The 25,405-nt window shown below is 43.0% G+C and overlaps 1 protein-coding gene across 9 annotated transcripts in view; it reads left to right on the top strand.

Annotated features, from left to right (window-relative positions):
• SDCCAG8 (SHH signaling and ciliogenesis regulator SDCCAG8) overlaps positions 1–25,405 on the top strand; it is a 157,521-nt gene that overhangs the window by 39,251 nt on the left and 92,865 nt on the right. The window lies entirely within an intron of this gene.

Below are 25,405 nucleotides of genomic sequence, written 5' to 3'. Positions count from 1 at the left end.
TTCAGTGCTCTTTGAAGCTGTGCGGAATGGCAAAATCCACGTGCAAACAGTTGTGAAAGTGGTTTGAAAACGCATTATTTTGCGTGTGCGGAAGGGGCCAAAGACAGAGGCTACTGTTACAGAGTGAAAGGAAAAGTGTTCTCATTGCTGCTAGGTATGGCAAAAGACTCTACAAAATGGAGGCATCTGAGGAGGACAGCCTCATTAGCCAGGGACCGCATTACCCCATATGTCCCGAGTCGACCTCTGCGCTCAGCAGAGGCCAATTTACTGGAGATCCCTGGCCCCTCAATGATGCGGCTGGCCTCCACTTGGGCCAGGGCCTTTACGGCTCTGGCCCCTGCCTGGTGGAACACTCTACCACCAGCTGTCCAGGCCCTGCAGGACCTTGGAGAGTTCTGTAGGGCCTGCAAGACCGAATTGTTCCACCGGGCCTTCGGAGAGACCAGCCGCTGAGGGTGCCCTGCTTTCATCTTCCCCCCTGCTGTATAGGGTCCCTAACATCATCGGGACCCATCATTCTTCTTGGGAGGGTTGCATATGGGTTCGTGGGATACTGTTTTAGAATGAAAATTTTAAACTTTTATATGTTTATGTTTATATATGCTTTTATATTGTTCACCGCCCTGAGCCCTTTGGGGATAGGGCAGTATACTAAATCAAATAATAAATAAATAAATAAACAAACAAACCCTGACTTGGGCTTGGCTCTGCCTGGATGCAATGGGTGTCTACTTCCTAGTGAGCTCCACTTGCCTGGTCTTCCTCTGACCTATGGCTCTCGGCCTGCCTTCCTGATCTGCTGCTTGTGCCTTGACCACACCTTTGCCTGCCACCTGCCATGAGTCTGGCCTGTCTTGACTACACCTCAGTTGCTGCTCGCCTGGACTCTGATCTGTCTGACCATGCTTTAGCCCGCACCTTCCGGCAGCACAGTGACCATATTTATTTAATACATTTAAACTCAAATCTCTCCCCTGTGGACACTCATAGCAGCTTAGAAAATCCTCTCCCCCCGCCCCCCCTCCCCCGGTCTGTTTTCTCCTCACAAAAACAACCTTATGAATTAGGTTAGACTGAGAGAGAATAACTGGCCCAGGATCACCCAACAAAGTCATGGCAAAGTGGAGATTTGAATGTGGGTCTCTTAGGTCTTGGATCTGACACTCTACAGGAGCAGATATGTCTCATAAATTCATTACCAGGATAGTGGCATGGTACAAATCCTACTCTTTCTTCTTAAGTACCCTTACATTTTCCCCTACAAACATGAGGACTAGAATCTTGCTCTTAAGAACAAACAGAGCTCCTTTGGCATTTTGAAATAACTATTTTTTTTTTTGCAATGGGAAATACTATAAACAGCTTGGATCTGGGATCTATATAGATCTTTGCTAAGACGTTTCTATATCCTTGATATTTAAATCTGTCATCCATCCAACTTTTTTGTCTTCTAGGAACTGACTTTCTCAAAAGTAGTGCTGTAAAATAGTAGTTGAGTACTGAGGAGTTTAATGGCCTGTTGGTTAGAAATGGTTTAATACTCTTCGTCCTATATTGTTTTAGCTCTAAATTGCAGGAACGCATGTATATCTGTATTTCTCTTGTATCTGAACTAATTTTGATGTCCAGGTTTAAGCTGCTTACTATGGCAGTGAATATAGTTTTATTAGATTTTCAGGGTTTTTTTTTAGTTAGCCTTAATAAATACAATAAATTTTGAAAAATTTAATAAGATTCATTCATTCATGAACTTATTATTTGTCCCATCTTAAAAGTGTGAATAACTTTTGGGTATTATCATACATCAAATATTTAAAATAACTCCACTATACTACTCATGTCTTTAAGATCTTCTGCTACACCCTTTCAGAGGTTGAGGATAGCTTAGTATAAAAGCTGAAATACATGCATATTCAGTTAGCATTTAAACACTCAGTCCCTCAAATAAGGAGCAAACATAACACCTTAGAAAAAAAGACTGATTCATAAAATTACAGCAACAGCTTAAAAATGGATCAGCCAAATGCTTTATTTTAAAAAAAATCCCTGCTTTTAATGCCCTTTAATGCCCTTTAATGCCGGTAATAGAGAGCTTCCTCGAGTTTCAGAAAGTTCATTACATAAAGTGGGAGGAGCAATGGAGAAGCCTGTTAAACAGACTGATGATAAACCTGCCAACAGCCAATGAAGCTGTTGTGCTCCTGAAGAGGGGGGTGGTCCTTCAGCAATGTAGGTCCTGGTCCATGAAGAGCTTTAAAGGTAAGAATCAGCATTTGGAATGAACATCACTTTTTGTCCATCTCTTAATAGATATAGATGAAACTGATCCCAGAACAATCCTTGTTTAACTATTCTTGCCCAGTTCAAGTTGCTAGTTTTATCTGTAGAGCCCTAAATGAAGAGAGACCTAGCATATCTGATGCATATCTCTCTCTATATATAGCTTTCATACTTTAAGGTTTTGGGGCTTCTTTTCTTTATTGGGGGTGGGGGTGGGGAGAGAAATCTTACAATTCTTGGGGTAGGACATTGGAGTAGGTATCAGTACCATGATTACCTTCCTCAGGGAGATCTACCCCAAAAAGCAAATTAATATTTGACAGTAATAATAAGATGATATTAAAGTACATCTTCACCTTCCAAGAATATCCCATCTTCTGAATTGAGATAAATTTGAAGAACTGAAATAATATTTCTTATATCTCTTTAGATTGTTCCAAACTAACCCTTTTGTTTTCATAAGGAAATATTTTTGGCATTATTTAAACTAACTGCATTAATGTATTGTCAAAGGCTTTCACAGCTGGATTCAACTGGTTCTGGTGGGTGTTCCGGCCACATAGCCCGGAAAACCCACCAGAACTAACTGCATTAGTTTGAATTAGTTTTGTTTCTTTGTTTTGTTTTTGTTTAGAAGAAGACCTCAAATTAGGGACTCAGTTCTATTCTTTTAATGTTAGGGTTGAATCTTACTACAATGCTCAGATAAGAGTGAAGCCTTTTACAGGCAGTCTGAGTAACTTACATTTTAAATATTTTATTTACTTTATAGTTTGTCTTTTGGAGATTGGATATTAACAGTATGACAACAAATGGGCAATGCAGTAGGACTAGGATTACCATTCCAACAACAGACTATCAAAGGCAAGGGCCATGCTGTAAACACTATGTGGAATTACCTGATGAAGACCATGCAGTAAAAGCAGGTGATACCTGCAATAATTGCAGTGTACAGCTGTCCTATTACTGGCAGATTCTGCAGGGGCCAAAAACAGCAGTGTGAAACCGGTGTAAAATGGTTTAAAACGGTATAAAAGGGTTTGTACCATTTTCACACCATTTTCACACCGCTGTTTTTGGTCCATTCGGAATCTGCCACTGACACTCAGATGATTTTACAAAATTTTGATATGGACTGAAATAGTGTATGCACTCCATTAGATACGTATTTGCCTTTCTAGTAAAATACTATGAATTTGTAAACATATGCTGTTGCTTTTTTACAATACTGGTTCATAAGAAAATTTTAGTGGATTGTACCTAGCTTCAACTGCTGAAGTCTCCAAAGCTAATTTTGAATGCCAAAGCAGACATTGTACTTGCAATTCATTCTGTGTTCTTGTTAGTAATTATAGGAGGTAGTACATTTCAGAGGAAAAGCACATGAGTATTTTATGTTACTGTGCACAAAATTCTTTTGAAACCATATATTTTGGGCAATGTTGTGAAGGACAGACAACAGTTATAAGCAGTGTTTCCACTTCTGCTCTAAATGCCCACTATTTATTAGTGTTTCTAGTAGCCTCCAGCACATTTTCAAAAGCTTCAGCAGCATTAATTGATATTGATGTATAATAAATAAGGTACATAATTTAAATTTATAATTTTAGCTTGCAGATTCTTATGACTTGATTAGACGGCTTAAAGTTTACTCTTGTAGTTTAAATATTGGCCGTATTGTTGCTAGGTGTGTGTATGAGGGGATACATATGCACTATAAATTTTAAAAAGAAATTTCTTCTCTGTCAAAAACAGATTTTTGCTTTCATCCAAAATATAATTAATAACTACAGTAGATATTGTTTCATCAGTCATGTCTGTTGTAGAGAAGAATATTAGGGAGTGCTTTAAAATGCATCTTATCAAGAGCATTCATATTTTATAACATAAATGATTTGCAACCTTCTAACAAGCTAGGTTGATTTATCAGGACAAATGATAGTGCAAGCTTTAATGGTATGTAAAATACACTAATTAGTAATATTGCAGCTCTATAGAAGAATGTATTTGATCCAAGCAAAGAATTATTAAAATACATATTTTATACTGGCTTCAAAAATAACACCTGTTAATTTATAATTGAATAGTAAGGTAAAACCTGAAATAAGTTTCTAGTCTGTGCTTAATACACTTCCCAGGTTCTATTTTATATGTTTATTTTTCATTAGATTTAGGATTGCTTGTGGTTTAGTTAACATTTATTCCTGTCTGCTTTTCATATACAAAGGCATTATGATGCCAGAAAATAAACTGTTAACGGAGAATTAACTTCTTTGGCATGCTTTCATACTTATCTTCCAAATTAAAGAAAATGAAATGGGCAGAAGCAGAGTGTAGATTACCTCCTTTTTGTCAAAAATGGTGGGAATTTGAAAATTAATAATAAAAAAGGGAACAGATGCAGTAACATGCCAGAGGGAGATTAATGTGGAGAGTAAAATCTGTGAGCAACAAAACTGAAGCAAACTGAATCAGTGGGAGGTGGTTGTACAATCAAAATCAGGATAAAAGAGAAATTACAAACAACCCTGCACTTGTCAAAGTAGTAGTAATGAAATCCTGACTCTGCCAGCAGTGAGAACCTGTGTTAGCACTTTAGGGTAAGGATGGTAGCCGGGTGCCAGGTAGGAGGGCAGTGTTAGGTTGCTGGGCAGAAGCCATCTTGTGTAGAACAGATGGCATGGAAAGCTGGCAGGGGAGGGGCTCCTTAGCAGAACTAATCAGACAGTAACAGATAGGGCAGCTGGGAAGACTGACCACAGAGAGGGAAACTGCAGGATAGCTGCAGAGTTCCATGATGTTTACAGTGGTGTGGCCATTGGTGTGATACAAGACCTTGTGATGTCTTTTTAGTACAAAAAGTACACAGAAACTTTTCTTAACTGGATAATCCATCTGCAAATGAGTAATACAAGAAATGCTAATTAACTTATACATTTTCTTTGGCAGTTCATAGTCTATTATGTCATTCCTCTGAAGTTGGAAGCACACTGTGAGACTAATTTCCTGAGTTCAGTATATTTTACCTCTTTTTGTTAAAGTGTATTTATTAGTTTGAAAGTGAATGTGAGTACCCTGTGCAGTCATCTGTTAAGACGATTATTCTCACCTGAACATTCAGCACATGCCAGGCTTGTGACCTATATTAAAACAACTGTGGTCTAGAAAATTGTTTCTTGTGCTTTTTGATAAGGGGATACGCTTGTTTCTTTCTGCACACCCTAACCATTGCACCTCAGTTCTCTAATTTGTTACGTAATCCAGTTGTAAACTGTACAGGCACCATGAATGGTAGTGAGTTTATTGACATGTAGGTAAAGGATTTACAGTCAGGCTGAAATGCAGAGACAGTGAGGCTGAAAAGATAACAACATATTAGATGGAAAGGCCCTGAAAAACTGTCCTATTGCATAGAATAATTACAGTAGTTACCATAGTTAAGTGACCAGAGTGAATGACAGAAATTCTTTGAAGATAAGCAACTGCATGTGTTGATGCGTTTCTTTACTGAACAAAGAAAATTGCCGCTTCTGTTTTTCAACTTGTATATTTTTCTCTTTGCAGAAGGTTTATGGCTTGGCTCAATTATTCATTTTAGGCAGGGAGGGGAAGAAACATTACGGAGATTTGAAATAGGTGGTATAACAGAGCCATATGCTATTTATGCATCAGTTTCTGCAATATATCTAATTTGGGACTGTTGAAAAAAATAGTCTTATTTGATACAGAAGCATATTAGTAAATGATTAGAGTAGATTTGAAAGTTGCCATTTGTTGTCCTTATTTGTAACAGAATCTTGAGAGCATTTTTTTCTTTCCTGAGCTGTTCTGTAAAAAATATCTTGAGCCTTTGTCTTAGAGCTGTACAAACCACAAATAGTTCCACAACTGAAAAGAAGGTCTTGCCTTAAGGTAATTCAGGGGTGTGTGTGTGTGGAATAATTAATAATTCTTTATTGTTATCAAAGGATGTGTCTAGTTGGGGAACCTGGGCTCTTTCATTGGCTACTAGATCTTTCTAAGATAGCTGAAATGTTATTTCGTTATAGATTAGCTGCTCTGCATTATTATGGAAGATGAAATATTTTTACCTGCTAACACTGACCGTACGTTGCTTTATGGTTACAAATATAGAATGATTTGGAATAAATTGGCTCTCTCGATTTCTGGCAGTAATTTAAAAATTACTGCAAAAGTGTACTTTTATAAACTGTGCTGACTTCTGATTGACTAATAGTTTGAGTGTATTTTTAAACAATATATACTATTTAAGATCACAGTACTTCTAACATTATTGATGAAATGAGAGGAAAAATATTTTCTGAAATCTTGCTATAGAATTGAGCGTTTAATTGAAGAGGACAAGAGATTTTAGGGAAAGAAATTTAATTTTTGTGCTTCAACAGGTTTCTGATTCCTCCTCCCTGTTTTTTAAATGCATCTGATTTTATAAAACCTTTTGTTTACACTGTTTATAATTCACTTGCTACAAGAATATCTGTTGCTTGCGTGTGTGTTATAATATGTGACCCTGTTCGTAACATTTTTTCTTCTTTTTTTTCATGTCATAGGGAAGATGATTATTCACCTTTTCATTAAAAACTTTTTAAATCAATGTATCTGATACATCTTAAGGTTTTGACATTAGGAAAATATTCTGAGTAGTGTGCTATCCTGCACTAATTTTCTTTGACAAATATATCTTCCATTTAAAATAGGGCAAAAACATAAATATTCTTATGTGAGACTGATTTTTAAATTACCGTATGTATGAACAGCTCATGCCACTACAAAGAAGGGAAATATTTAGATTCTTTCTTTATGAAGCCCTTGCATGAACTTCTATTCCGGCAAGGAGTAACATACTGTACCCAAGGAGTCTCTTTCTTGTAGTGAGTAAATAAATTATCATTTGTTTGAATCACTGAAGGGCTGACATTTCTTGAAATAATTAGCTTTCTAGCGACATCTACCTACATATTTCTTAGGTTAAAATAAGTGGCCTAAAAGAAAATGCTCTTCAAAACCATTCCCGCTATGCTACAGATCTAGCCTTATCCTTGCAGAGAGAAAAATGAACAGAAAAAGAGCAAATGTCTGATTACTTATATTTTCCCCATCTGGTAACTCTCTTCCATCTCTGGTCTATTCAGTTATGACAGGGCTTCTTTCCTGCTCAATAGATGCATTTTATAGATGCGGCAATCCTGCTGCTGTGAACTATCCTACAACTTTGTTTCTGTAGCGTGTGAACATTTTACAAAAGTGCAGCTGGTCTATGACTTCTTGTCCTGATGTTGGTTATTTCATGTTGCACATTGCACATGACAGTTGAGTTTCACTTGCAAGAAAGGCTAAATGCTGTTATTTGTATATGTAAGATATTAGACATTTCTAGAATACCAAGTTCTGTCATATTCCTTTGACTTAATATTACATAAAGAATACCTTAAAACCAATATCCTGAATTTAATACACTTTTATTGTTTGTATAATTAATGTTGAAAAAATTCAACATTTACTTTTAAGGAGCAAAGTTACGGCGTATAAAGGAAACTGTTTTATTGCTTAGATGTCTGTAACTTGATTTGTTATACTATGTGGGTTAAAAAGAATTAAAGAGATTACAAGATGTTTCTCTTTAACTTTTGGCACATTTTTACTTTGTTGAAGAGAACTACCTCAAGAAAACATAATTTTATAAAATGTTCCTTATTCCAGATGAGTAAAACAGTTTAAGAGACTAGTTAATAATTCAGAAGTATGTGGCTATCAGAACCAGTTTATGAAAAGCAGATGCATGCCTGAATAGTTCCACATAATAGGTCCTGTTGACAGTATGAAATGTATCAAAGTAGCTCCATGGCTCTTTCGTTTATTTGCAGAAGTCATTTGAATAACAGTATGGGTAATCGCACAGCCAAAATTAGTAGTAATTATTTCAAAGAAAATCTTCAGTGGTGAATCATTTCTTTGAAAAATATGATGGTGCATTTGGAGGTTAGTAAGGGCTGTGATGTGATTGTGATTTAGTTCATAGACAATATCCTAAGAAAATATTCTAGAGTTAAAATTTAATTGTCTGTTCAGACCCATTATCATTTTTTTCTTGTCTAGTTTATTTCATTATTTTACCTTAACTCTCAGAGGTGATGAATGACAATTTTCCCTTAATGCTGTAAGCTTTTTTTTAGGGGAGGGGGAGATCGAAATGTCTCTTCCCCCCCCCCTTTGCACATTTGTTAAGTCAGTAAAAGTTACTGTACAATGTGTAATAGAAGAATATAGGAATAAATGGAAATTCTGCAGAATGTTACAATTATCATGAAATAGGACATTTTGTCTTCCCCATACCAAATTTAAATTCTTGCAAATGGATAACTGTCCAGCTTTGTCTTTTGCAAAGGATTAAATCTATGCCGACATTTCTTTTGACAATGACCTTGAGGGGCTTTGCATCTTGAAGAAGAAAGCAGAAGCTTGCGGTAAACAAAGTTCACTTCTGACAGATGGATTGAATGACAGAAAGGTTGTGAGTGCCAGAATAGCCCTGGCAGAGGAGGAAATGTTCAGTGGAATCCAACAGGAGAGGAGGTGTGAACAGGTGCAGGGTTGCTGACGGAAGGGGAACCAGATGGAAGGAGCCAGAGCCAGTTTATTTAAAGGAAAAGGCAGAAAAGCTGTACAATCAGACTGAAAGGCTGTACAATCAGAGGCTAAAAGTGTGCATGGAAGAAGGTAAAAAAGCAGAAAGCAAAACTGCACAGTGGGATATCGAGCACTTAGCATAATGACAGTAATTGTGAGTTTAGTTGGAAAGTTGCTATTAAACTCCATTCATCCATTGCTCTAAATAACGTAAAGTGTTTAAAACACTTTAAAAATTGACAAGGATATTGCTTTGTCTGTCAATTTTTTGTAATGTTAACATACAAAAGTTATGATTAGGAAAATGTTGTTGTGCATGCAAGCCAAATCAAGAAGATAGCACAATAAGACTTCAGTATTAGCTACAGCTTAAATTTGCCTTTTTTCCTTTGTGTGATGAAATGTCACGTTATCACAAAATACCCAGCCCAACCCATCCCATTCCCTCTAAACCTAGTCTTCTGTGAAATAAATGAACTATATTACTAGATTTTCCACTGGCAAAAAGTGGAGGCGAGGACCCCTGTTGACCACTGAAAAGGCTGTGCTTGGGATTGTGGCTCCATTTGGACAAAAATTACATGGGATGGTGGCTGCAATGAGGAGGGGAATTGTGAGAGAGTGATCAAAATGCTGGTAGGATCCCATGCAGTTGCTTACCATTATGTTGTTTCCTCGGGCCAATTAAATAAGTGTTGGTGGGTTCTCTTGAGTGACATTTTAGGATAATTCTCAGCTCTTTAAGTTCTTTCCTGTTGCAATATGGAAAGATCCCAACCCAGATAACTGGCTAATATGCCCTTTGGTGTTTTTGCCCCCCCCCCCTTTCCTCTGTCACATCTATCCAAAAAGCAGCCACTCGTGCTGCATGGCAGATTTTTTTTTATTTTTTAGTCAGGTTCCAAAATTAGTTTCTATTTAACAATTTAAGGGAAATTGATTGTGAACTAAACTTGTGCACCAAAGCTTCAATCCCAAATTTCAGTGGAATATTTTAAAAGTTATCTGCATCAAAAATGAATTGATGATGTAAATGAACTGTTTGGCCAAGCAAGAGGTTAGTGGGAATTAATAGCCCTAAAATTTGTGTAGGGTGTACAGCTGTTCTGGTAATGTTGTATCTGCCATTTGTGATAAGGTACAAAGTCATGTGTTCACCTGCAATTGAATGTCATTTATAAAAGCCATTTTTATGTTAGGATATTTACATAAATGATGTATTAATTTAGGTGGCTTTCAGCTGCATTTGTAATAGTCAATATTGTATAAAAGTAGAAGAAGCAACTTAAATGGTAATTTTTGAATGTTTAATTCTCTACATTTTCTATAAGCCAAATAAAGTTGCATCACTTTTAAGTCTTATTTATTTAAAAGGGGGAAGTAAGGACATACTTAACTCTCCTATTAAAATAAATGAGATTTTTAAAGCAGAGGATTAAATTATATTCTGTTTTATTTAAATAGACTTTGGTATAAATATGTATTTAGGATACATTTTATATAGAACAGTTCCTATCTTTGGACCTATTTTGACAATATTTTTCATCCAAGATTGTGCCAGAGGGAAACTTGGAAACAGGCCTACAAGTTGTGGCTGCATCCTAAGAAAATTTTCGTAGTTACACCCTCTGAGCCCTCTGATTTTATGGACTTTATGGAAGGTGTTTAGGATGGCATTGTAAGTCTCGTATGGAAAGTTCATATTTATTTAAAAATGGAATCTTCCTGGCTCTGAAAGATAAGACATTTTCTAGAGACCATGCAAACCTGACCTAGTAAACAGTGAATGTTTATTTACGGTCATTGACCAGTAAAATACAAAAGGTTTAAAATTACAAAAATACAGAAAAGGTACACATAAAATGCATAAGAAATTAAAGATATATGAGATGAATAAAAGAAACATCATCCATCTAAAAGTAAAAGGAAATTAGCTGCCACACCCGATAGAGTTTTGTTGTATCTTCCTGATTTTACTAGAAAGCCCAGCAGACTTAGCAACAGAGTACATTAGATGTTTATTATTTTCATCTTTTCTTTCTTTACCAAAGAAGAGTTTGCCTGGTCATAGGAAAGAAGTGTCCTATGTACCTCATCATAAAGTATACACTCAAATAAAATATGTTCTATATTTTCAATACCTCCTGTGTGACAAATACAAATTCTGTTCTCAATTGGGACTTAATAAAAGTGAATTGGGGGAATGGGGAATAGTGTTAAAGGCTTCTAGTATTTTTCTATCCAATGCATCCAAATCAGCCTGTGTCCAGTTCATGGTTCCAGTGGTGTTTCTGATGACAGGTATGGCCCAGGTGTTGATGGCCAAGAATGATACTTCCACCATTTAATTTGGATTTCAAAATGTTCCTGATCCTCTGGGTGTATTCTTTTGACCACAGTGTTCACTTGCCTGTACTTGATGTTATCCAGCTGCAAAATGCCCAGGTACTTATGGGCTTCCTGTTGGTTGCACTTGATTAGAGAGAGAAAAGTGGAAGGAGAAATCAGCAAAACTAACTTCCCTCACCTCTGCTGTGAAGTCTTTCAAAAACATAGCAAGGACTCACATGAGTTTGTGTGGGGGAGGTGAGCAATGTCTTTATTAATTTATTCAAAATTACTTATAAACCTTCCTTTCTCCCAGAAAACTAGAATCCAAGGTGGAGTCATAAGAATAAAACTGGTGCATCATAAAAGCATCAGTTGTCCCCTGTACCTGGTTGGCCATTCTTCCCCAGGAGCAGAATTTCAAGGCACACATTATTAGGCTGCTGAATGAGGAGGGAGCAACAAGTTCTGGATTCAGCCTATTATTTGTTTGTATTAACTTTTCTTACAGCACTTTCAAGGAAAATAGTGTAAATAACCCTTTTAAATACTTATCATGTATCTTCCTTTCGATGCTTTGTTCTCCATTGAGTGAGAGGTCATCTGGGTTTTGCTGGTCTACCAATCAGGGAGGCAGGAAGTTCTGAAATTTTTTTTGGAGTTTCCCCTCTGTGCCGTGGACCCGCTGTCAGTTTGCCAGCTTGCTACTGCCTCCAGTCACAGCAGTCTTAGTGACCACTGTTTCTATTCTTATTCTTATATTCCCCTTCAACTCTACTAACCTCTTCCCCTCCCCTATGCTCCAGCTTTGCCTTTTGAGGGAGAGGTGTATTCAGTTAGCTTGGGAAAAGGGGCTGCTCGGTTTTGCTTTTGCTTTCACAGCCAACAAGCAGCATGCCCAGAAGGAAGGAGGTCAGCTTGTCCTCTGAGGAGGACAGCAGGGAAACAGCCTCCAGCAGACCATGCGGTGGTGATTCGGGGCAAGAAGATTGCTCTCCTCCCTCCTGGGCCATAGCCTTAAGGATGATCCCCTTCAGGACAGCTCTTTGCGCCAAACAGAAAAGGCACGCAAAATGCCCCCTGGCAATGCCGATTCTCACGGCTCACCACAGCATAGCCCAATGCACCCTGGTATCCTGGGACAGGACTCTCCCACTTCCAAAACGGCCCAAAACGACCAGGTGGCATCTCAGGAGACTGACATCGGAGAGGATAAGCTCTCCTTGAAGGAGTTAAAATCTGAAATTTTTGGCTACGTGAGGGGGGCCTTCCAGCAGGAAAAAGCCACCATGAAGGGAGAAATGCTAGCCATATATAGATCTCAGGTATATCATGAGCCTTCCACCTCTTCCTTGGTACCCCGCACCCTCCCCCCACCCAAAGTAGCAGGGAATATAAACGGTCCTACCCTGCCTGGCAAACTAACGCGGCACTTAAGCGCTCCAGATTCAGCCCAGAACACAGGCACATGGACTCATCTGATTCAGAGGCACCCGGTAGTGAAGAGAGTGAGCTCCTGTCAGACCAGGAGGACATGGAGGAGATCCAGGTCACAGAGCAATCCGCTTGCTTCTTTAAGTTTGACGACTATCAGTATTTATTGTCCAAGTCAATCGCTGCCCTATATTTAGGAGAACTGCGGGGGGGAGGAACCAGCCAAAAGAAAGTCAAAGTCCAGGCAAAAGGGGGATGGAGAATTCTTCCCAAATAATACTCAACAAAAACAGGTCTTTCCCTTTTCCAAGTATTTTGAGACTCAGGTGACCAATGAATGGGAGAAACCTGCCACCAACAGGAGATGCCCCAATTTTCTGCAAAAATTATATGCTTTACCCTCTTATGCTGATGATATTCTGCAAATTCCCATTATAGATTCTGCAAGTTCCCATTGTAGAAGCCCACCGATTTGGTGTGCGGAAAGAACATTTTCAGTTCAGGGCCCTTCCCTTCGGCCTCTGCACTGCACCCAGAGTTTTTTTTCTAAACTCCTCATCAACTTAATAGTACTACTCAAGGAGAGGGTTTTCAATTACAACCTTATCTGGACGATATCCTTATTCATTCAGACTCCCCGCAACTCCCCTACATGACAGCCTTCTAACTGTTCAGACTCTGGGGGAGCACGGCTTCCTGGTCAATTGCCTAAAGGGTCCCCTGATCCCGGCCCAAGAACTGGAACACTTAGGCTTCCTCATATAAAATATAATGAATAAACAGACACTCGGTCCTTCAAAATCTTGGTGTCCCCAGAAAAGCAACAGGTATTGAGAGCCAGGGTTCATTAAATAGTATCCAAAGACAGATGTTCCATCTTGGCAAGCCTGATGAGCCTCCTTGTGGCGTACTCAGAGGCTATCCAGTGGGGAAGGTTCAGGTCCAGACCACTTCAGAGATTTCTACATCCCTTCCAAAATTTCATAACCAAAAAGATCCTGAGACAGGTGACGATTCCGAGGCCAATCAAAGCCAGTCTGAAGTGGTGGAACAACAAAGTCAATTTAAGCCAGGGCAGAGTCTTCTGGATTGGCTCCACCAAGCAGATCTTTACAGATGCAAGCCTCCTTGGGTGGGGAGTGACCAGGGTGTTCCCACCCAGGGAATGTGGTCCAGAGCAGAGTCCCCATCTCCAAATCAACATCCTAGTATTAAGGGCCATTTGCCTAGCCCAGGGGTAGGGAACCTGCGGCTCTCCAGATGTTCAGGAACTACAATTCCCATCAGCCCCTACCAGCATGGCCAATTGGCCATGCTGACAGAGGCTGATGTGAATTGTAGTTCCTGAACATCTGGAGAGCCGCAGGTTCCCTACCCCTGGCCTAGCCCTTCTAAAGTTTCAACACCTGGTTCAGGGAAGTCACATGTTAGTACGAACAGACAATGTTGCCACAAAGACCTGCCTGAACAGTCAGGGGGGATCCAGATCCCCAACCCTACAGAGGGAAGTGCTTCTCCTGTTCCAGTGGGCAGAAGTCCATGTGTTATCCATCAGGGCAGAAAACATTCAGGGAACCCAAAATGTTCAAGCAGACTGGCTGAGCAGACAGGCCATACATCTGGTGGAATGGTTTCTAAAAAAAGAAGTCTTCCTGATGATTTCCCAGTCCTTGGGAACTCCAGTGATGCATCTCTTCGCATCCAGTCACAACAAACAGCTTCCCAGATTTATATTGCACTTCTATCATCCATTGATGGAGGCAACAGACACCTCCAGGGCTTCTATATGCTTTTCCTCTCTTCCCTCTACTACCCAGACTTCTATGCAAAATCAGGGAATAAAGGGCAGAGGTCATATTGGTAGCTCCGTGGAGGCCACGTTGACCATGGTTCACAAACATTTCACAGATGGCAGTACACAGACCAATCCAATTGCCGCTTCTCTGGGACTTACTCCATAAGGGCCAGATTCTACATCCAGACCCAGGACAGCTGACCTTGACCGCCTGGAAATTGAAAGGTGACATCTAGAGTCCTAGGGGATGGGGCAGTATAAAAGCCGAAACAATAAATAAATAAATAAATAAATAAATAAATAAATAAATATAGGGATACAGCAGGGTGACATCTAGAGTCCTAGGGATACAGCACGGTGGTGCTGTATCCCTAAGACACTAAGACACTATCTTAGTGTCCAGGAAACTCTCCACCAAGAGAATGTACAACACCAATGAGCGTGGGAGAACTCATTTGATTGCTTGTAATATTGACACTGGTAGCCATCCATCAAGGCTAATCCTTATCTCTTGAATAACCCTATGAAGCAAGTTGTTGCTAAAGAGATTCAACAAATGCTGGATTGGGGTGTCATCAAAACGAGTGAGTCAAAATGGGGGACACCTTTAGTAATAGTGCAGAAGAAAAAGCTTGCACCAGAGTATAGACTTTTAATTGATTTCAGAAAGTTTAATAAGGTGACTGTATTGAATCCATAGCCTACTCCTAGGCCTTTTCTGCACAGCCAATTACACTGCAGCAACAGAGCGTTCACATAGGTGGGTGCTCTGTAGACAGGTAGTGCATTGGCTGAACCCCGGCGCTGCGCTTTGCAAATGGCGTTCTTTTTTACCCAGGGTAGACATCACGGGTGTTCGGCACCAGGATTGGCCAGTATGGGCCGTCATTGTGATTCCTGGTGGGCGCTTCACACGACGCTGACTGCAGAGTGCCGTTGTTGAAAAGACATGCTCAGTGAGCGATTTTAGAATAAACCGTTGTGGGCCTTCTGGAGCATTGATGCATCGCTGCAGCGTCATTTCTGCAGCGATGGCTGTGCGAAGTCTCCACCTATAATGCTGTTTTTACTATCCTCTTACCAGCTTTTTTGACCCGTGCAGAAATGGCCCTAGAGTTAATCAGATGGTTGAATAGTTGCAGGAGCCAATTATTTTTCTACATTTGATTGCAGTAAAGGATACTATCAAGTGCCTTTGATCCCAGAAGCTTCAGAAAAAACAGGGGAAAAATCAGACTTCCATGCAGAGTGGGGGTTCAAACCTGGTATACCGGACCCTTGTCTGAGATGCTGACCATTGCACCACACTTACTCTGGCTACCGCAAATACAACATTGTATTATAAAGCAATGCATTTTTAACTGGGGTAAAAATGTTGATGGTGTAGCCATTCAGAAGTTCAGAAACGGATTGTATGTTTGGTGTTGCTATACTGAGTGTAAGTCCAGTAACAACTGCATGAGTAAAGAAAATCTAAGCTCTTCATAATGCATAAAACTGTAAAGTAACATGATTGAGTTGATGGGTGTTCAGATACAAATAACAATAATATTGCACAAAAAATTCAAAGGCTCAGCTGGTGAACAAGTGATGTACAAACTCTAGATTGGGATAGAAACTAGAAAAATGTGAGTGACATCAGATGCAGAGACTTCTAATCTCCCTTATCTTTCTGCCAAATGAGCACTCCTTCTTTGCTTCTGCAGTAACAGCCTCTGCTTCTGCCTCCTCTGCACAGCTGGCTCATCACTGGGTTCCCTAGGAGGATCTGCAGGCTCCTCCACCTGTATGTCATCAGGCAGGGAAGGACTGGGCGTTGGCCCTGCTGCCTGGTCTTTCTCAGGAGCAGCCAACTCTGGCTGCACTGTGTCCTCAGGTTCTGCCTCAGAGTCCTCTGTGTCCTGGTAAGAGCCCAGGGGCTGTCTCATGGAAATTTGTAAGGAGGTTACAGCAAAATACACTTCTGTTTCCTTCTCTTCTGTAGCATATGGATATTTCGCTTCTAGGATTCTCTTCAACTGTATTCTCCAGTCCCTGGTATGACTTTTTCAGAGTTTTGATGACATAATAATGTTCCTACCACTGCTAGTCAATAATAATCAAAACTATGGAGGAAAAGATGTGCTTCCTGTGGAGGAAAAGATGTGCTTCCTAAAATATCCCCTCAAGATCCAGATCACCTTTTCCCAATGCACACTTATTAATAACAATATGCTAACAGTGAGAAATGCTTCTGGACACTTCTTGCTGTTTTTCTTCACAACAGAAAGTTTATGCTAACCTTTTAATAACATTTGTTATTAGGGTCATTAGTGGCTAGATAAAATTGGTTTGTAGGTCTATCATTTGTCCATTTCTAAATGTTGATAATAGAAACATGTTGTAATTATCAGTTATATTCTCCAGATCTTTTCCTTCTCCATTATCTTTTCTTGTACTTTTCTGTGAGAGCACTAGAGATGCAAGTGGCAGAATATGCACACTCCCAGGTATTCCTGTGTTCTTTTCTGGAGATGATGTTTTCTTTTCCAAAGTATCCAAACTACTCCCCTGAGCTCAAAATAGCAGGAATCTATCAGTAATTGCAATCCCTCTTTAAAGGATTTTCATGTCATATCCACAAAATGTTTTTGAACTGAGTGAGGATTTTGTGGTGGCTTTTTTGTATTTTGCTGTTTGCCCACTTTGATGCAATTTTGAGGTATCTGTAGAGTTGGTTTGCAAGCTTTCCATGTTTCAGGAATGTTACCCTGTCTGTCTTGGAGCCATGTATATTATATAGGATTCTGTAATTATTTTAGGGCACATACTCATTTTCCAAGGAACACAGGAATGCCTGTTTGGTCTCATCATTATACTGTGAACTGGGAGTGCACTTTTGAACACCTCAGTCTCTTGTGGTAAAGATCAATAACAGCAGGTAGGTTGTCTTTAAAGAAGTTCTGATGATCTACTCTTTGAAAATCCTTGAGAAGCTTCTGAGGAATCGCAAGATTTCCTGTTGCACCAATTTTTGGTGTTGGTGGGCAGATTCATAAAGCATAAGTGGGAACTTGTTCAGCAAAAAAAAAATCTGTAGTAAAAACTGTAGTGAAATACACAATGAACACATTCCCTCATTTGAAGAGTAACATATGAAAGAACTATCTAATTGAAATATAACTCTGTTTTCTCTAGGATGTATTAATGTTAAGTAAGAAGTTGTAATATTATAGCTGTCCTGCTGAGAGTTTGCCAAATGTTGCATTGGTAGATCAATAGTAAGGCAACACAATTTAGTACAGTGGAACTTCGATTTTCGTTGGTAATCCGTCCGAATAGAATTGATGTAAACCAAAACCGATGAAAACCAAGGCAAACTTTTCCATAGGAATCAATGTAAATCCAATTAATATTTTCCAGACACTCCAAAAAACATACCAAAAATACATTTTTTGTGAACAAACACAGTGTATAATGCTGAAAACAGTAACAAACAATAACACTAGGACCAGCTTCAGAGCCAGTGGACCAATGTCGCACCAGAAAGCTGTCCAAAGAGGTCTGTTTCTGATGTTTCTTTAAGATTTGTCTGAAATGGGGCAAGACATTGTCATTAAACAAGTTGCAGACACGACCTGCAACAGCTTTGTCCAGGTGATTTTTCTCCACAAACCCCTGCACCTTACTGCAAATTGATGAAAACTGAGACAAATCAATGAAAACCGAGACAAATTTTTCACTGAAAAAATCAATGAAAACCGAAACCGATGAAAACCGAAGGCAATGAAAACCGAGGTTCCACTGTACAGCAGTCTCATGACAGTCTGTCTTGATCTGTGACTAAGCCAAAGTTTCCCACCATTTTTTAATTTCTTGATTTAACTCTCCTACTTAGATATTCAGATCCATGAAAAAAATTAAATGAATTACTTGAGATGTTGTACATTTCACCTTAAGATACAAACTGCTTGGGAAATGTCAGAAATTAAATTGGCCTTTTTAAAATTCTAAATTGTTTACCTTAGTAATATTCCCACATTTGCTTAACTTGTCTCATCACATATTCATACATTACTTTCTCGATGAATTAATGAGAATAGCAGGGTGCTTTTTGTTATAAAGAAAGAAATATTTCTGACCTTGGGGCCACAGAGGAAAAAGTTACAATTTATAAAGTACACCACCCTTGGAAAGCAAAGCTGCCCTAGCAGTGGCTGTCTGGTGTGGGGGCTTTAACAAGGGAACCAAGGTTACAATGTAACAATTGTCACATTTTGATTACCTGTTTGTAGAATGGGATGGATATTTTGATATTGCTTACCAGAATCATTGTATTTGTATTCTTTTTCTTAGAGGAAGTAGTTGGTTCTTTGTCTGCAACCTTGATGCCTTCAGATGTGCACCTCTGAAATCCCACAGTTCTTTTTGCTTCTGCTTTACGACCAGTTGCATGGGGATGTGTGGAGACTCATTTCGTCAAAAAGAACACTAACACAACTTGTTGGAATAGAAATCGGCCGCAGCCCAAAATTTATTATAACACATAACCAAAACCCTTGAAGCTGGGCGAGCATACCAGAGCACATCCTGGCCCCCAGGTAGCAAACCGCTGAACCTGGTTATAGGGCAGCCCAAGCTGACCCCTTAGGCCCTTCGGACAGAACCCCTGTCCGGCACATCCCCGAGGCGGAACAGGAAGTTACTAGGTGCCACATGGGCGCAAACCCAATTTGTGACACCCCTCCCTGCCGAGCAGCGAGCTCTCAGCGCCAGCCCCCAGGCTTGGCTTTAGAGCTCTATCGCCACCACGGGGACCTCATATGGAGGCCCCGAGGTGGGAAGGTCCCGCATGCAAGCCTCTGCCTTCCGCAAATAGCATCTTCTCTTATGCCTTACCGCCTAGTGACCTGCGACAAATATCACAATCTGAACACCCCCTCAAAATCCCTTCAAATTGGCACGGGGAGGGAGGGCTTTCCCTGTGTGACCTTGAAAGAGGCCCGGCCCGCCGGCGCAGCCTTTTAAGGCTGCTAGAGGCCCTAATCGCGTGCGGCACCCGCGGCGCAGACCCGGCCCGGCCCGGGGAGGAAAAAACCTACGTCCCTCCCTGTGGCCTCCAGGCTGAAGCCTGGGGCGTTGTGGGGATGTGTGAGAACTCATTTAGGTCAAAAGAACACTAACACAACTTGTTGGAATAGAAATGCGGCGCAGCCCAAAATTTATTATAACACATAACCAAAACCCTTGAAGCTGGGCGAGCATACCAGAGCACATCCCCTGGCCCCAGGTAGCAAACCGCTGAACCTGGTTATAGGGGCAGCCCAAGCTGACCTTAGGCCCGCTCCAGACAGAACCCTGTCCATGCATCCCCGAGGCAGGAACAGGAAGTTACTAGGTGCCACACGCCGGTAAACCCAATTTGTGACACACCCCTCCCTGCGGGCAGCGAGCTCTCAGCGCCCAGCCCCAGGCTTGGCTTTCCCGAGCTCTATCGCCACCACGGACCTCATGAGCCGAGGTGGGAAGGTCCCGGCATGCAAAGCTTCTGCCTTCCCCAAATAGGATGTGCTCTTATGCCCTACCGCCACCCGAGCTGTCACTCCAACAGCTCCGCCCAGCTTCAGCAGCCCAGAGTCTCACAGCTCAGTGGTCGTGCCGCAAAGTCACTGCAACAGAGCAGAGCGGTTCGGCCAGCTCAATGCGGGCGGGAGCGGCGCGCCTTCCAGCAGAGCATGGCTGACATGGTGCAACCAGATGTCCTGGCCCCAATCCGATAAGTGGACTCCGTCGGGCAAAAAAACAATGCTGGCAGAGCATGAGACAAATCAACATGGGAATAACATCCCCTCCATGCTCCAGTGATACCAGCTGGGCTGCGGACCGACAAACCTTGGACCTGACTTTGTGCTCTGGCGGAGCCACAAGCGTTCCTCCAAGTCCTCCCCATCCAGCAAAGCATGACCAGAACAGCTTGGATTTACGGCATCTTCGCGGCCGGCGCAACTAAGTCTTCCCTCATGGCGTTACCGCGCTTCTCCCATGAAAGCCGGAATGTCATGTTCGCCCAGCTTGGGAACTATTTTGTCTGGGAAGCCACTCTGAAGCACCGAGTTCCGCAGCTTTCGAAGAGCAGAAGACCACCGCATGCCTGCTTCGCCAGCCAGTGAATGTCCAGGAGGTGTCCAGTCAAGGTGTTGTCCCCAGCCCGACTTCTTGGCATGGCGCCCAGCCCGGTAAACAATACTGTGGCCAACCATCCAAACAAGGTAGCGACAGGCCACGGGAACTATAAAGAGAACAAAGTTACAAGGAAAGGTGAGGACGGACATAAACCGATAAGCCAAAGATCTCCAGCGGCCCTAAAGCCTGAATTCGGTTGCAGATTGTCCCTCTTGAGAGGCCGTGGTAGCTGCCCCAATCCGAAGGAGTGGGAACGAACTACTCTGCTGGGAGTCCTAAAATTGTAAGCACAGCCGTAACACAGCGTGAATTGAAATCTGGACACTGATGCTCCATCGTTGTGGATAAACAGGGGACCCTGCCCTTCAGAGGCGGACATTCGCCTTAGCTATCCTAGCGACGGACAGGGTGCCCCTGGTGGGAGGGGCCAATGTCACTCTCATTCCTCGGCCTTGGCCTGGTCAGGTCTTGGACCCCGCCAACCATATGAGTAAGTTCCATCGGCCATGGACACATCGGCCCTTTGCAGAGCCTTAGGAGCCAATGATGTGGTGGGCGGGCCACTAGCTCACTGAGAGCCCCATAGAAAGCCAAAGGTAAACAAGGCTTGGAACAGTGTAGACTCATAGGCAGAGTCACAGACCCCAGGTCACCAATGGCGTTAAATAAAGTTCCCAGGAGCTCCTTGGTGATGGGGCCTACTATCTTGGCGGTCTGGGGAAGCGCTGCCACCCGGCCACTGCTCTTCTAGCCGAAGCAGCGTGAGTGGTCAGTGATCCCCAGGGCCTGGCTGAAAAAGGAATGGCGCCGCTAAATGGACCTTAATCGTCCTGGCAGCCAATTGACGGTCCACTCAAGTCAACCAAATACCGGAGCACCAAATCCTTAGCAAACCCCTGTCGAACAGGCTCGCCGATGGAAGCAGCGAAAGCAAAGAAGGTGCTCAGGGCCCCTTCATATCTTGTGACGGGTAGCTGGAGCCAGTGACTGCAAGACACCTTCGGCTATTGACTGCCTCCAAAAGGCGCCACAGATGGTCGGGACACCTCTCCGAAATTGGCTGGCAGGGAGCTGAGTGGCCAGCGGCTGACCTGGACGACGGATAAGCGTCCAGCTATATTGTTAGTTATACCTGGCAAGAAAACAGCTTTAAAGGAGATGTTATTAATCAGGCAAACCATTACAAACTCCTTACTAGCCGCATCACCCGCTCTGCCGGCTGGACTGCCGATTACCACCCTGACCACAGCCTGGTTGTCACACCAGAACTTAACTGCATGGTCAGAAACACATCCTTCCAGATGTGAACCGCAGCCACCAGAGGGAACAACTCCAGGAAAGTCATGTCCCTCAAAAATCCGGTCTGAGACCAGCTGGTAGCCACTCCCTGCACACCACTGGCCCCTGAAATAAATACCAAAGCCTATCGAGCCAGCTGCATCGGGTGTGAACTTGAAAACTATCCTGCAGCTCCCCAAGGGAACTTGCCAAAGGGAAACTCCGTTATAACGCTCAGAGCGTAACCATACCCCTAGGTCTTGGCGAAGACCAGAAGTAACCCTGATGTGATGATGGGGAACTGAATAGCCATCAAAGGACCTTGCGAAGCGGAACAGAAAGCCCTTCGGGAGACAACCCTGCAGGCAAAGTTAAGGTGCCCAAGCAGGAGGGACTGTATTCCCCGCAACCTGCATTTCTTTTTTTGCACAGGTGTCTCGCGATCAGTGCGGCTGTAATGTTGTCAGCTTGTCGAGGGGCAGAAGATGTTCCTGCCACAGTGTCCAACTGAATTCCTAAGTAGGTTAAACAAGACACAGGCCCTTCAGTCTTGTCGGCCGCCAAAGGAACCCCAAGCTCCGCCGCCAAGACCTGAAATGCTGACAACATCATCGCACATTCGTCAGAGCCAGCTGCACCTACAAACAAAAATCATCCAGATAATGAGTGACTTTAAGCTGATGGCATCGCGATCCTTGATTGCCCATTCCAAAAGGTGCTAAATTTTTCAAAGGCTGCACAAGCTATAGAGCAACCCATGGGCATGCATTTATCGACATACCAATGTCCTTCAAATTGAAAACCTAATAGTTCGAAGTCCCTGGGGTGTATGGGCAGGCTTGAAGGCTGACTGTATGTCACATTTTGCCAACATCGAGGCAGTTCCCACCTCCCGGATGAGACTCACTGCCTCATCCACAGTGGCATACCGAACAGAGCAGATGCCTGGAGCCGATGAAGTCGTTCACCGACCCCCCCTGCGGGGTAGGACAAATGTTGTATCATCCTATACTCCCGGGGAGCCTTTTGGGGACCACCCCAATGGGGAGGTTAGATGCGGAGGCTGTGCAGGGACCTGCGATTCTGCCTGCCAAGCATTCTTTTGCAATTTTGGCAGCCACTACATGAGCAATTCCCTGGCTGATTTTAAGTTGGGAGCTGAAGTTGCCACCCTACTCCCTAAAATTGGGATGTGAAAACCAAATTGAAATCCCTCCTTTAAAGTACAATGCGTCTTCCGACACGGATGCCAGCCATTGGCATAAAGGTTGCACTGCGCACCGGGGAAGAGACTCTGCAGAACCTCGGGACTTCAGGCCTTCTGGTGAGGAATGATCCTCCCTGGCGCCGTCCTTCTTAGAGTTGCCGGAGCCAGGGTTTTAAATTTTGTCGAAGGGAGGCCGAGCCAGTTCTGCGAGCATTGTACTCTGGTGTGGGCCCCAAAACAACGGGAACAGCTGTGCTCAAACCTACATTTATCCCTCTTACAGGAGTATGGTTAAAAGGCCCAGCAAGCTAGTGAGGAGGGTCCCGCTGACCAAACCCTTTTCCTCGGCCCATCAGCCCCAGTTGATGCAGTAGCACCAGATGGCGCAGTTTTATTACATTTGTCATCCACGTCTGATGGAAGTATATTAGATCCCACCTGCGTCCCCGGACGATGTGAGGGCACTCTTACGGAATGCCTCATCGTGCTTGATAGCAGCCGCATCCCTGATAGGGATGGTGCCCTCAAAACATTGGCCCAGTGAGCAGACAGATGCCAAGCCCTTAGTGGGTAAGCAGCTCCTATCAGAGCCATATATTCCTTGAACCCACTCAGCCAGTTGTCGGAAGGAGCAGCTCTGCTCTTTCAGGCGTTCCTCTTTCTTCTGGCTGAGCGTGAACGCCCGATCTCTTCTGGATCCTCTTCCGGCCGCCAAAACCATGAAGATATCCACATAGTACCCATCTAGGGCTCTTTCTCTTAACTTTCTCGGCAAATGGGAGCCTGGGGGGGGTCCCAGGGTCCCACATGCCGAGCAGAAGGCTGAATCCCCAACGTTCGGCACTGACCTCTACTGCAAATTCCCTTTTCTCCTTTGAGTAATCCAAAGGGGAAGAGCTGGCACCTTCCCCTCTCTCCCAATAATCCCCTGCGCCTGTAGAATCCTCATCTGTTAGACTCACCAGATGAGGATGAGCTAGGGGACCGAGGAAAGACTTAGAACGGCGAGAGGCCTTCCTCCCCTTCGATCCTGGTTCTGGTTGCAGCACCCCAGCCGTCTGGCTGGAAGAGCCTGCTGCGACTTCAACACATACATTGGTCCGGGCAGAGTACTACTCCCCATTGCAGACTCTGGACCCTGAACTAATGGGTGCGGCAGGTGCGAAGGAGCCCAGGCTCCCAGGAGGTGCTTGGTAACCCAAGCTCTGATGAACCTCGTCCCCAAAAGTGGTGGGGAGGGAACCCAAGCTCTCGCGGGACCTGCGTCCCCCTAAACTGATTACTGGGAGAGCGTTGAACTTGAGGAGGCCAAAAGCAAGGGAGGTAATTGCTGGTTCCCCATGAAGCACGCCCGGACCATTGCCCAAAACCAGGGGCTGGGTTGAATCCTGGGAATCCATCAGGTGCTGCAGATGCTTGGTCACCCTGTCTGAAAGAGGGGCCACCCCTCCTGTTTGATTAATAGCAGCAGCCATCTCCCTGGTGGGCGTGGTAGCTCTGTCCCAATTCCTGAAGGGTCCCAGGAGTGGGCCCATGCCCCCTGCTCCAAAACCCTGGGAGGCATAACTTTGGCCACCTTTCCGTGCCTTCTTTTTTCTTGAGATTTGGCTTTGGCCATGGTACTAGCCAACCTCCGTGATAAAGGTTGTTGGCTCCTAACCGCTAACCTCCTTCTTTTTTTTTTTTAATAAATTGTATTCCTTAATTTTATTCCTTAATTTAATTTTATCTATAAACCTAGAGGTGGAGCCAGTCCTGACCCACTCTCAAAATGTGGTTTTGAAACAGCTTCCTAATTGGCCTCTAAATGCCACCAAAAATGGCCGCCGCTGTTGAAGGGGCTTTTTCCACTCAAAATGGCTCTCTGTGGTTTCCCTTAGTGATAATAGAGGACCCGGTAGCCTGAATGGCCCTGCGACTATTACAACTGCCGCCCTTGCTCGCTGGTCGCACAGACCGAAAGCTCCTCAAAAGGAAGGTCTTCTATTTGTAAGAGACGGAAGGGAAGGAATGAAATAAACGGCAAGCCTAGTGGGGAGGGGATGCGCGGTCAAAACGCTGACAAAATGGCCACCGCCGCACTGCTCCAGCGAACCTTCTACCAGGCTAGACAGTGGGCTTTGCCTGTTGCCTTCGCCTGCCTCCCCTTCGAAGACGGACGGCTCCCTCGGCCCGGCCGGAGACGCATAAGGCGGAGGGAAGGGAAGGGCGAACCCCCCACCCGGCCGACTCAGTAGCTGAAGCCCGAGTGCAAGCGGCCGCGACAAACG

This window comes from Sphaerodactylus townsendi, linkage group LG01 (assembly GCF_021028975.2).
Source record: "Sphaerodactylus townsendi isolate TG3544 linkage group LG01, MPM_Stown_v2.3, whole genome shotgun sequence".
Lineage (NCBI taxonomy): Eukaryota > Metazoa > Chordata > Lepidosauria > Squamata > Sphaerodactylidae > Sphaerodactylus > Sphaerodactylus townsendi.
Note: the sequence above shows the minus strand (reverse complement) of the source record. Positions and strands in the feature narration are given on the sequence as shown.